Consider the following 12,500-nt stretch of genomic DNA (forward strand, 5'->3'; position numbering starts at 1 on the left):
ACAAACTAGTAATGTATAACAAGACCATGGTAATGGAAGCAAGAGGGGAAAAGCTTACAGCACCTGGTATTCCCAGGTGGTCTCCCATCCAAGTACTAACCAGGCCAAACCCTGCTTAGTTTCCGAGATCAGACGAGATCGGGCGTTCTCAGGGTAGTGTGACCGTAAGCGATTGCAAAACTCTCATCAAGACTACTTATGCGACGTTATCTATGTTGGGTTTTAGATTACACGCTATTAATGTATATCAAGACCATGGCCATAGAAGGAAGAGGGGAAAAGCTTACTGCACCTGGTATTCCCAGGTGGTCTCTCATCCAAGTACTAACCAGACCAAACCCTGCTTAGCTTCCGAGATCAGACGAGATCGGGCGTTCTAAGGGTAGTGTGACCGTAACCGATTTCAGAACTGTCATTAAGACTACTTATGCGACTTCATCTATGTTGGGTTTCAGATAATACACTAGTAATGTATAACAAGACCATGGTCATAGAAGCAACAGGGGAAAAGCTTACAGCACCTGGTATTCCCAGGTGGTCTCCCATCCAAGTACTAACCAGGCCAAACCCTGCTTAGCTTCCGAGATCAGACGAGATCGGGCGTTCTCAGGGTAGTGTGACCGTAAGCGATTGCTGACCTCTCATCAAGACTACTTATGTGACTTCATCTATGTTGGGTTTCAGATAATACACTAGTAATGTATAACAAGACCATGGTCACAGAAGCAAGAGGGGAAAAGCTTACAGCACCTGGTATTCCCAGGTGGTCTCCCATCCAAGTACTAACCAGGCCAAACCCTGCTTAGCTTCCGAGATCAGACGAGATCGGGCGTTCTCAGGGTAGTGTGACCGTAAGCGATTGCAAAACTCTCATCAAGACTACTTATGCGACTTCATCTATGTTTGGGTTTTAGATTACACACTAGTAATGTATAACAAGACCATGGTCACAGAAGCAAGAGGGGAAAAGCTTACAGCACCTGGGGCCTCATGTACTAAAGGTGCGTACGCACAAAAACATTGCGTACGCCATATTTCACGCTCACGGTCAGATGTACTAAATTTGACTTGAACGTGAGAAAGTGCGTTCCCCCACGGAAGTTTTGTTTCGAGCGTACGCCTTTTTTTTGTACGTATGTATTGTGTTTTTGTCATTTGGCGACACTTAGAGGCGATGCATTGAAATTACAACTAAGATTTCCTTTACGCACAGATTGTAATAAGTCATTATTGGGTCAAATAAAGTGAATTAATCAGACAATTAAACCGTAATTAACCAGACAATTTCATTGGCTTACTGAAATAATCATTCAACGTGTTTCTGCTTAGCCTAGATTATATAAACATGCATGAAATGTTGCGTTGGAGTTGTTGGAGATGGCAGCGTTGGCATTATTGGAAGATATTACTAATGGCCGAATTCGTCGAGAGCGCATTTTCCGTGACCATTATGATTTTTTGGCCCATGATGATGACTGGCTTATGAGCCGTTTCAGATTTCCAAGAGCTATCCTCTTGGAACTCTGTGCTGAGTTGGGTCCCGTTTTGGAGAGAGAAACGGCGAGGAGTCGTGCATTGCCAGTTCCTTTACAGATACTGACAACGCTTGGCTTCCTGGCAACTGGCTCGTTCCAAAGAGAACTGGCAGACCGGTCGGGGATGTCCCAGTCATCTTTGAGCCGTGCCATGCCAGCTGTTTTGGATGGGATCATCTGCATGTCAGCTAGGTATATAAGGTTCCCATATGATGCGGTTGACCAGGCAAACATCAAAGCGCAATTTGCAGCGATAGCCGGTTTTCCTAACGTAATCGGAGCGATCGACTGCACACACATTGCTATAAAGGCACCATCTGAGGAAGAATTTTCTTATGTGAATAGAAAGCACTTTCATTCCATAAACGTGCAAATTATCTGTGATGCAAAAATGTGCCTTACTAATGTAGTGGCACGGTGGCCTGGATCAACACATGATTCGTACATCCTAACAAACAGCATGGTTGGGATAAGATTACAAGCTGGCAGAGTGCGTGATGGGTGGCTTCTTGGTAAGCAACAAATGTAAAGCATTTAAATAGAAGTATTACATATTTTCAGCTTAGAATAGTTTTTTTTATCAAAGTATCTTTATTGTAGTTTAGTTTTTTTTCCCCCCCATCAGGCACAAAGCACCGTCCCTCAATGTTTATAAAGAATTAAAATACATAAATAAAATAAAATAACTAAATAATTAACGATACAATAAACAAAAAAAAAAAAAAAAAAAAAAACCTTAATACAGAAAAAGTAGATAAATGAATAGTTCACAAATTGTTATTACTTACAATTTGTATCGACATTTGTCATCATCATCATATATGGTTCCCAGAGATTGATAAACTCTTTTCGTTTGCCCCTTACAATATATGTTAATCTTTCTAGTCCAATAGAATTTGAGAGTTCTCTTATCCACAGTTTCAATGTAGGACCTTCCATGCTCCTCCAGCATAATGCAATCGTCCTCCTGGCTTGGAGAAGCCCGAAGTCCAGGACTGGGTATTGTTTCACTTTTCGCAAAAAGTTCTCCGGATATATCCCTAACAGGCACAATTTGGCATTTAAAGGGACTATAGCATTGAACATCTCTGACAAACAGTTTATAACATCCCTCCAAAAGCTATAAATTTTTGTACATGCCCATAAGCAATGAAGAAGGTCTCCTTTTTCAGTCATACACTTAGTACAGATATCTGGGATGTTAGCAGACATGTGGTGGAGTTTAACAGGTGTTATATACATTCTCATTAACCATTTGTATTGAAGTAATTGAAACCTTGTATTTATAGTCAGTTTTTGTGCTTTTAAACAGGCCTCTCTCCAATCTATTTCGTCAATGTTATCTCTAGTGTCTGTTCTCCATGCATTCAATTTGTCCAATACTGATTCTTTGCTATGTGCAACTAAAATGGTATAATATTTAGATACATGTCCCTTCCCTTCTAAATTTTGAAGTGTTACTTTCTCAAGTTCTGATAAAGGCGGTAAGCACATTATTTGTTTATATTTTGAGGACATGTAGCTTTTCAACTGTAGATATTTAAAAAAATGTTTCTTAGGAATGTCATATCTTTGACACAACTGGTTAAAGGATAGTAAAGTTCCCTCCTCATAAAGATCCATTATTCTTTTAATTCCTTTTATTTTCCATAGCCTAAAACCTCCGTCTTTTCTACCGGGTGTAAACTGTTCATTACCCCAAATAGGAGTGAATTGAGATAATGTAGGTTCATCTCCCATGTGTTCATGTGTGGCATGCCAGATTAAAGCTGTATTTTTAAGAAAGGGATTTTTTGTGCATCTTTTCAATGTCTTGATATTACTCGAGTATAAATATGAACACAATGGCAGATCAGGAATGGACTGCTGTTCTATATCCATCCAGGCAGGGGGTGTTATCTCGCTGAAATAACACGATGCCGCACTTAGTTGGGCAGCCATATAATACCATTCGAAGTTGGGTAATTGAAGGCCTCCCCTCTCATAAGGCAAATATAACAGCTTAAGGCGAAGTCTGGCTTTCCTGTTATTCCAAATGAAATGGCTTATTATTTTATTGAGTGTATCGAAAAAGGACCTTGGTAACGGCAGTGGAAGTGTCTGGAAATAGAATAAAAATTTAGGTAATATACTCATTTTTATCAGGTTTATTCGGCCAATCATAGATATGGGTAAAACAGACCAGCGATTTAATGTGTCAGTAACTTTCTCTAGCAGGGGGTTATAATTGGATGGGATTATTTCACTTATTTCTGGAGTTATCTTCACCCCCAAATATCTGAAACCCTCTATAGTTGTAGCAAATGGGGTATTTATCATGGGATTATATCTTTCTTTTTTGTTGAGGAACATTAGCACTGATTTAGAATTATTAATTTTATATCCAGAAAATCTTCCAAATTTCTCTATTAATGTTATCAGATTGGGGATACTTATTTTTAATTTTGACAAGAAGAAAATTATATCATCGGCGAATAAAGAAATGCAGTGTTCTGTGACACCAATTGTAATACCCTGTATTTCTGTGTGCATTCGTACAGCTATAGCCAAGGGTTCAATTGCTAATGTAAATAATAGCGGTGATAGTGGGCAGCCCTGTCTAGTAGACCTCTTTAGACTAAAGGGTTTTGAAATGGTATTATTAGTTAATACTACAACCATTGGGTTTGTATATAGCAATTTAATCCATTTAAGGAAGTTGTTACCTAGACCAAATCTAGGAAGCACATCAAACAAGTAGTTCCATTCTATTCTATCAAATGCTTGGCTAGCATCTACTGATAGTATTGCTGTATCTGAAGCATTGTGTTTCTCATAAAGTATATTTAGGACCCTTCTAATGTTGTGGTATCCTTGTCTTTTCTGTATGAAACCTTGTTGATCGTCCCTAACCAGGTTAGGCAGATATTCATCCAATCTCCTTGAAAGGGCTTTACATAATATTTTTGTATCACATCCCATTAAACTAACTGGTCTGTAAGAGGCACATTCATCCGGGGGCTTATTTGGTTTTAATATTAGGGTTATTAAAGCTAATCTGAGTGAGTCTGGAAGCATTCCTTTATCCAGCGATTCTTCAAACATATCCAGAAGTGGTTTTACAAGCTTTTTACCAAATGTCTTGTAAAACTCTATTGGTAAGCCATCTGGTCCTGGTGCTTTACCGCTTTTCATATCACCTATAGCATTAGAGAGATCCTTTACTGTTAATGAGCTATCTAATTTTATCATTTCATCCTCTGTTATCTTCTGAAATTGTAACTGGTTAAGAAATTTTGTCTGGTCCTCCCTATTTCCTGTATGTTCTGACTCGTATAATAGTTTATAAAAGTCTCTAAAGTTATCATTAATCTCCTGCGGGTCCGTCGTTAAGTTGCCAGATGCCAGCTTTGTGCTTAAGATTGTTCTCTCAGCTTGTATTTTTTTAACCCTCCATGCTAGTAGTTTACCTGGTTTTTCCCCTTGGTCATAATAGGTTTGTTTAGTCCACATTAAACTTTTAGCTACCTTATCAGATGTCAATTTATCATATTCCGCTCTCAAAACTAATAGATTCTGTAATGTTCCTGTGTCCTCATCCTCATAGATTTCCTTTTCAAGTTCTCTAATTTTGTGTTCCAATGTTTGCAGCTCCAAATTATTTTGCTTTGTTGTTGACTTTTTATAACTAATCATTTCTCCCCTTATGTAGGCCTTAAACGCTTCCCATCTTATGCTAGCTGTAGTTTCATCTCTGTTCATGTCAAAATATGTATTAATGCAATTTTCTATAAATTTAACAAAGACTGGATCTTGTAATAAGTATGTTTGTAGTCTCCATCTTGAACAACGTTCCAGTCTTCCTAATTGAATTTCCATTGATACGGCTGCGTGGTCACTGATTACTATACTATTATACCAACATTTTTTTACTTTTTTCTGTAGTTCCATTGAAATTAAAAAATAATCGATACGGGAATGCGTTTTATATGTACTTGAGTAGCAAGAATATTCTCTGTCATTAGGGTTCTGTGTCCTCCATATATCGATTAATCTTAGATCCTTCATATGATTAGTAAGCATTTTCCTAGTTTGTACATGGGCCATGTCAGTGTGGGTGGATCTGTCTAACAATGGATTTAAGGTGCAGTTGAAATCCCCCCCTATAATATTTAACCCTTCTAAAGCAGATACTGTAAGAAATAGATTTTTGAAAAAGGATGGGTTGTCCTCGTTGGGGCCATAAACATTTATAAGATTTAGTTTTTGATTCTGTATTTCGCCTTGTACAATAATATATCTTCCATATGGGTCCTGTATGGTTTTTTTGACCTGAAATGATATTGAGTTGTGTATGAGTATAGCGACCCCCCTGGTATGCGTTTTATATGAGGCACAATAAACTTGTCCTGGCCACTTTTTGTTCAAACGATACATGTCTAAGTCGGTTAAGTGAGTTTCTTGTAAGAAAACTATTCTAGAGTTAAGATATTTTATCCTATTCATTACTTGTTTAAGTTTGGCAAACTTTCTTATCCCTCTAACATTCCAGCTGGTAATTTCAATTCTAAATTTACTTTGTTCTGTTACATCCATAGTTTGTTATCAGTTGTCAGAACATAAATTTTGAAGCAATTAAAGCAATAAAAAAAAAAAAAAAAAAAAAAAACCGGTGCACATGCCTGAACACACACTGACACACTGAACGAACAACCCCCCTCTCCCCCACCCCTTCTCCCCCCCCCCCACTGACGTGTATCCAACCCACTCTCCTCCCTCCCTCCCTCAGGTCGAAAAAAATACAGGGGACGTTGATCCACAACACTTGGGGAGCAACTAGTCAACAAAACCCGACCCATACCTTCAAATAAACAATTTGTTCTCCTAAACCGTGCACTTTGTTTTATAAGATACTCCTTTTTTGAACATATCTCATTCGCGAACTATACAACTTATTAAGTCATACCAAACTCAACCATTTATATAAGGGAAGAGAAAAAAAAAATAAAAATCACCTCAGGCCTGTAAGGTTTGTTCAGAGAGATGCAGTGTTCAGTTTTTAAACGTTCAAACGTTTCTATAGTATTCACTTGGGCTGGGAAATCTTCCCATAGAATTCCTCCGCTTCTTGCGGTGTTGAGAAGAGGTGTATCTTGCCATTATGCAGGACTCTGAGTTTGCAGGGACTGTGTTGAAATCCGCGGAAGGCCTTGATGTCAACAAATTGCTTAGTAATAGCGCTAAAGCTTCGGCGAACTCGAACTGTCTCCGCTGAGAGATCCTGCACCACCGTGATCTTTGCCCCTTCGTGAGTAATGTCCTTGCGCCGTGCTTCTCTGTAAACGAACTCCTTCTCCTGGAACTTTAGAAAGCGAACCAAAATCGCTCTGTTTTGGTTGGGTTTTGCAGATGCGAGTGTGCGGTGCACACGCTCCAAGGTGAAAGCTGTTTCAGAACTCAACCCCAGCCATCGCGGTAGCATGTTGTTCATGAAGTCGAACAATGGCTGTTTACCTTCAGCTCCCTCTCTCACCCCAAGCACACGGAGATTCTTTCTCCTACCCCGATTTTCCAGGTCGTCTGCTTTGGATTCGAGAAAGGCGATTCGCTTAATTGCCGAGTTCAATGTAGCGTTAGTGTTTTCCAGTACATCTTCCACATCGCTGACACGGCGTTCTGCTTCATCAATGCGGGCTGTGTTAGCAGAAACATCTCCTCTCATTTCTGTTACCTTGCTCTCCAGTGATGTCAGCGAGGCTGTCATATCGGTCAAGTGACTGGTCATATTATCCAGCTTCGTCCCGAAGTCCGCACGAAGCGCTTTCAGCTCGTTTAAAACTTCGGCTATGTTAGCCATGTTGTCGTTGCTAATGCTAGCAGCCTTATTAGCTGGAGGACTCGTTGAAGTCGGTTTTGGCGTGTTTTTGCGTGCTCGTGTAAAAATATCACACTGCTTGGTCGCAGAGGGGTTTGACATGCTCAGACTCGAACAAATAGCGACGTTTGTCTGGAGTTTTTTCGTTGAAATTGTGCACGGTTCTACGGAGCTCCCTCTCTAAGCTGCCATCTTTGTCGCGGTCACGTGACACCCCCCCAGCTTAGAATAGTTAATTTAAAACATGGGTAATTGTTAAATTACTTAGGAGACAGCGGCTACGCGCTCAAGACGTGGCTGATGACCCCCCTTTGCAATCCGCAGACTGATGGGATATAATTATCTCCATTCACGCACCCGGTCAATCGTGGAAAGGGCGATTGGGCAGCTGAAAAGCCGGTGGCGCTGCCTGGACAGGACCGGGGGAATGCTTCTGTATCGGCCAGAGAAGGTGTGTCGCATTGTGAGGGCATGTGGGGTCCTGCACAATGTTGCGCACAGGTATGCCGTGCCATTGTTGGAGGTGGTGGAGCAACCAGCGGACCCAGAGCCAGGACCAATTAATGCGCAGCCTAACCCAGGTGCCATACAATCAAGGCAACAAATCATAGCTACAATATAAAAAGGTAAGAGACAGCATTTATTTTTTAAATGATGTTATGTAATAACAAAAGTTTGGGAGAAGGACCACGCCCGAACTCTACGTTCTAACTCCACCCCGTATCAATCAACCGTCCTATAAATACCTCCCCTAACTAACTATCTCTCGTGACGAAAGTTCGCACCAGTCGAATCTGCCGCACCCGCCTGCTAGCATTAGCTTGTTCTCCGTCATGGACCTTTAACTCACCGCCTCCGACGAGGACCTCTTCCCTCCTAGCCAGCCTGTCTCCACTCCTGCTCCACCTCGCCGGGCTCGTCGTCTGAATTCCGTAATCTCCATTCCGGCTACTCCTGGTTCTACTCCGGCTACTGCTTATTCTTCCTCCCGGGTCGGTCGTCCTCACCAGTGCACCCCCGGATCTCGGCACTCCCGCCGCTCTTCTCCCCCTACCCCTACTCCACCTCGCCGGGCTCGTCGTCTGAATTCCGTAAATCTCCATTCCGGCTACTCCTGGTTCTACTCCGGCTACTCCTGGTTTTACTCCGGCTACTGCTTATTCTTCCTCCTGTTAAGCTGCAGCGGGTTTTTGAAGGGCCGCGGCGTCCCTTTCCCCCGTTCTGCTCCAAAAGCGGAACTTTTCACTGAACCTCTGAACAGCGCACATGAGCCGCACCGGCGTCGCGGCCTGATGACGTCACCCGCTCAACTCGCCGCCGCTGCAGCTCTCGCGCCCCTGGCGCGGCACCAACTTCGCCTCAGCGCCTCGTTTCTCTCGTCCCTCTTCCCCTCAGTCGTCCAACTCCCCCTCCCTCTGTCGTCCAACTCCCCCTCCCTCTGTCGTCCAACTCCCCCTCCCTCTGTCGTCCAACTCCCCCTCCCTCTGTCGTCCAACTCCCCCTCCCTCTGTCGTCCAACTCCCCCTCCCTCAGTCGCCCAAACCCCCTCCCTCAGTCGTCCAAACCCCCTCGCCGCTGCTGCAGCTCTCGCACCCCTGGCGCGGCTCCAACTTCGCCTCAGCGCCTCGTTTCTCTCGTCTCTCTCGTTTCCCTCTTCCCCTCAGTCATTCAAACCCCCTCTCTCAGTCATCCTCCTTCTCCATTTCTGCGTTCCTCCTGCTGTTCTCCAACAGTGTTGCCAACTTGCCAATGTAGTTTTTGTTTGTTATTGAGAGTTTAAATGAACACACATGCTCTTCAGTTTCTCCTCAGCGAGCAGCAGGTGCTGCCGCGAGCCCCGCCCACGACACTCACAGCGCAGTCTCAGTCAGACCACACACTCACACCGCTCTTCAAACACGCTGCAACGAACTGCGCATACCTACAGCCGCCGCTGCCTGTCAAAAAAAAAAAAAAAAAAAAAATCATGTAATTTACGTTAAAATGGAGTTATTTTCAGAAGTCTCTGCCTATTTATAAAAGCAACAGACGGAGTTCATTCGTAACATTTCTAACATTTAAGGGGTTTTAATCACAAATTGCAGCCAATGGCTACTTTCCTTACTGAGCAGTTGGCAACCCTATTCTCCAACCCGTCCCTTCCAGCCAGCCTTTCTTCTTCCTTTACTCCGTCAATTCTCTCCCCGCCTCCTCTCTCGCCGTTTCTCACCGGGCTGCAGCACCCGCTCAGCTCCTTGCTGGAGCTTCATGATCTTCATTCTCCATCTACAGCGCCGCCCCCTCTCAGCTCGCGCTGCGGTTCATCTCCAACACTGGAACCCTGCTACATTCCAAGACGCCCCGGATCTGGAACTTCATTGACGTGTGTTTGCGGGACGAAGCTCCCCATCCCGCGATGGGCCTGGCTGTCTAAGGCTGACATGGTTTCGGCTTTCAAAATCCTCCCTCTCCATCCTGACTCCTGGCGCCTTTTCAGAGTCTGTTTTTCAGTTCACCTTGCTTTCGGGTGCAAAGTAACCCCAAGCTTCGACTCCTTTGCTAAGGCGCTCTGCTGGATTTGCTTAACACGGGCCCCAGTTCGTGCTCCACCTCCTGGGTAACTTCGTCATCGGTCCTCCTTCCTCGCCCCTCTCGATGGGTCTTGAAGCCATGACCAGCGCTTTCACTCGCCTCCCTGCCCCGCCGTCGGAGGACTCCGTTGGTCCCTCCACATCTCTCGAGTTTCTTGGGATCTTTCTGGACTCCGCCTCCTTTCAAGTCTCCCCGCCCGTACCTAGCACCGTCTTTCCCCCCTCGGCCACTTTATTCACAACCCAAAATCGAACCCAGGGTCGTTCTTTCATTTCCCGCCTCCTCCGCTTGGCTTTTTCGTCCGAGCCCTCCACCATTTGTTATGCTCAACTGATACTGCACGTCAGAGCTCCATTTCTGGCTGTGCCTCCTCTGCAATCAAACGGGTTTTTCTTCTACGCCAACGCAGCTTCCAGCTCTTTTGATATTAAGCTCTTCATAGATGCCGCTCCTTCCTCTGGTCGCTTCTGCTTGGCCGGAGAACTTCATCTGCTCCGCCGCGCAATTCTTCTGCGCTCTCTGGACTTATATGCGGTCCTCGTCGCTGCCCTCCTTTGGGGACATGAATGGTCAAAATCTATTCTACTCCACTCTGATCAATCTCGCCGCAGTCCACATCAAAAAAAAAAAAAAAAGTTGCTCCAAATCGCTAGAAATCTTGCCTTTTATCCGTCGTCTCACTTGGCACTCCATTAGGCATCAGTTCACCACTAAAGCTGTTCACACCTCAGGTCCATTTAATTCTATCGCTGATAGAATTTAATTCTATTCTTTTTCGTTTTCAGTTACAGAAATTCAGATCCTTGGCTCCGCATGCAAATGCAACCCAACCTCGGTACCTTCATTTTCACAAACTACACTTCACCTAACCCCCGTGTAAACGAACTGATCTTCCGAGCTCAACAAACCATCCTTTCAGCCGTCCTTCTACTTAGATTCCTCAGATGCTCAGAATTTACTTCCCTTAAAATCTCCCACAACTCCTTCTCAGCCCCTAATTTCAGATCTCATCATCCTTGACGCAGATACCCTTACCTTCAAGAATGAAGCAAACGGACCAAATTGACAAACCACGATCCTCTATCTATTCAAACTCGACTCACCCCTCAGCCCGTACGAACCACTCGTCCACCACTTAATCTCCACCTCTTTCAACAAGCATCACCTTTTAGATCCTCTGTTCACAACGGAATCTAGTAGTATAATCTCAAAGCACTGGTTCCAACACATCTCCGTCGCATCCTTTCTCCCAGTAGTTACTCACCAGATCAATTCTCCGCCCACTCAGTTTACATCGTGCAGCATCCAACGCCTCCAGACAAGGAATCTCCGAGCACATGATCAAGCTCCCCGGCCGGTGGTCTTCCCAAGCTTATAACCTATACATCCGTTCTCAACCAGACGGTTTGAGACTCATTCCAAACTAGCTTCCACACAAGCTCCAATTTTGGGGATATAACTGCACGCTTCTTCAAGCACGCAGTTCAGAACTCCAGCCCAAATTTCCCTGAGTTCCCTCCCCTTTTTCCTTCTTTCTCTACTTCTTTAGGCGTGGTCCGCACTTAGCAAAATGATGTTATGTAATAACAAAAGTTTGGGAGAAGGACCACGCCCGAACTCTACGTTCTAACTCCACCCCGTATCAATCAACCGTCCTATAAATACCTCCCCTAACTAACTATCTCTCGTGACGAAAGTTCGCAACCCACCTCCTCCCCAACAACCCCCTTTTTCTACTCTTCCACTTCTCATTAAATAAAAAAGGGGGGGATATAACTGCACGCTTCTTCAAGCACGCAGTTCAGAACTCCAGCCCAAATTTCCCTGAGTTCCCTCCCCTTTTTCCTTCTTTCTCTACTTCTTTAGGCGTGGTCCGCACTTAGCAAACCAATTCTTTTATTGAGTGGCTGATGCTAGTGAGCGCATCACTGATATTTTTAAGGTGTGTATTAATTTCTCCGATGCCCCTCACAATCTCCTCCTGTGACTGCAGTACAGCACGAGTCAGGACCCGACCGGTCGGCTGAGATTCAGCACTGGACGTGGAGGGTGCAGAAACACCAGACACACTGGGGACAGCAATCGGGGGACATACGGGCTCAGCTGACGTGGACTGTGTGGATGCTGTAGAAATACATAAAAGAATTAAATACATCTCATTAACCAAAACAAGCTATGTCTGTCTTTCTTATAAATAGTAGGGGGTAAATTGCCATAATCAACCAACGTAGCCTACTTACGGGCAGCTATTAAAAAAGGAATAAAATAAAAAAAGGCAAATAGTGTACTTGGAAAAGTGCTCAAAGAACTTGAACTCTTACCTTCACCGGTATCCAGGGTAACATCAGTGTCTCCCTCACCTGCTGACACCACGCCAGAGAGGGCCACGTCGCCCACAACAGCCACCACCCTTTGCTCAAATAGTGTGAGCTCCTCCACCCCCGGTCCGCTCCCCGTCCTCGCAACACTTTCTCGATGGGCAGAAGAGCGTTTCTTAACGCCCGACTTAACATCAGACCATTTCTTTTTTAGTTCAGCTA

At 44.1% G+C, this 12,500-nt stretch overlaps 3 non-coding genes and 1 pseudogene across 3 annotated transcripts; all 4 read right to left on the reverse strand.

Annotated features, from left to right (window-relative positions):
• Window positions 1–51: 51 nt before the first annotated feature.
• On the reverse strand, window positions 52–170 carry LOC125793263 (5S ribosomal RNA). The gene has a single exon (XR_007432847.1). It is a non-coding gene; the product is annotated as a 5S ribosomal RNA (ribosomal RNA).
• Window positions 171–280: 110 nt separating this feature from the next.
• LOC125793533 (5S ribosomal RNA) lies at window positions 281–399 on the reverse strand (annotated as a pseudogene).
• A 110-nt stretch (window positions 400–509) lies between these two features.
• Window positions 510–628, reverse strand: LOC125794018 (5S ribosomal RNA). Its single transcript, XR_007433536.1, has one exon. It is a non-coding gene; the product is annotated as a 5S ribosomal RNA (ribosomal RNA).
• Window positions 629–738: 110 nt separating this feature from the next.
• On the reverse strand, window positions 739–857 carry LOC125794029 (5S ribosomal RNA). Its single transcript, XR_007433547.1, has one exon. It is a non-coding gene; the product is annotated as a 5S ribosomal RNA (ribosomal RNA).
• Window positions 858–12,500: the final 11,643 nt, after the last annotated feature.

The sequence above is a fragment of the Astyanax mexicanus genome, unplaced genomic scaffold (assembly GCF_023375975.1).
Source record: "Astyanax mexicanus isolate ESR-SI-001 unplaced genomic scaffold, AstMex3_surface scaffold_37, whole genome shotgun sequence".
In the NCBI taxonomy this organism is placed as follows: Eukaryota; Metazoa; Chordata; class Actinopteri; order Characiformes; family Acestrorhamphidae; genus Astyanax; species Astyanax mexicanus.